Source organism: Penaeus monodon, chromosome 21, assembly GCF_015228065.2.
Source record: "Penaeus monodon isolate SGIC_2016 chromosome 21, NSTDA_Pmon_1, whole genome shotgun sequence".
In the NCBI taxonomy this organism is placed as follows: domain Eukaryota; kingdom Metazoa; phylum Arthropoda; class Malacostraca; order Decapoda; family Penaeidae; genus Penaeus; species Penaeus monodon.
In genome coordinates this window covers 14312905-14313288 of record NC_051406.1, presented here as the reverse complement: position 1 = coordinate 14313288, position 384 = coordinate 14312905, and the positions used below count along the sequence as shown (strand labels likewise).

At 31.2% G+C, this 384-nt stretch overlaps 1 pseudogene; it reads right to left on the bottom strand.

Annotated features, from left to right (window-relative positions):
* LOC119586577 overlaps positions 1-384 on the bottom strand; it is an 11081-nt pseudogene that overhangs the window by 688 nt on the left and 10009 nt on the right.

The window sequence follows — 384 nt, the reverse complement described above, 5'->3', positions numbered from 1 at the left end:
TGGTCATAGAGAAATATGATCTCTAATAAATAGCTTGACAGTAAGGGTTGCTCATGGTAAGTGCTAGTAAACAGATGGCAAGCAATTTTTGTGCATACCTTACCCTCCCAGGGAAAGTTTAGTGGCAGAATTTTTAGTATAATAATGGGTATCATAACTATGTTATTATAACGTCCATGTAATTTAAATGAGTTCAAATCAAAGGGGTAATTGACATAGTATGAATACAGTATTTGTATGGTAACAAGGATAGTTTTTATGAAGACAGTGAAATTAATTTGAAGGCATACTTGTGCATAATTAAGGGGATAATTTGATAGATCTGATCAAAGCATACTGAAATCCAAATCTTATAAAGTATAGTAAATGTTTAAATCAATGTGA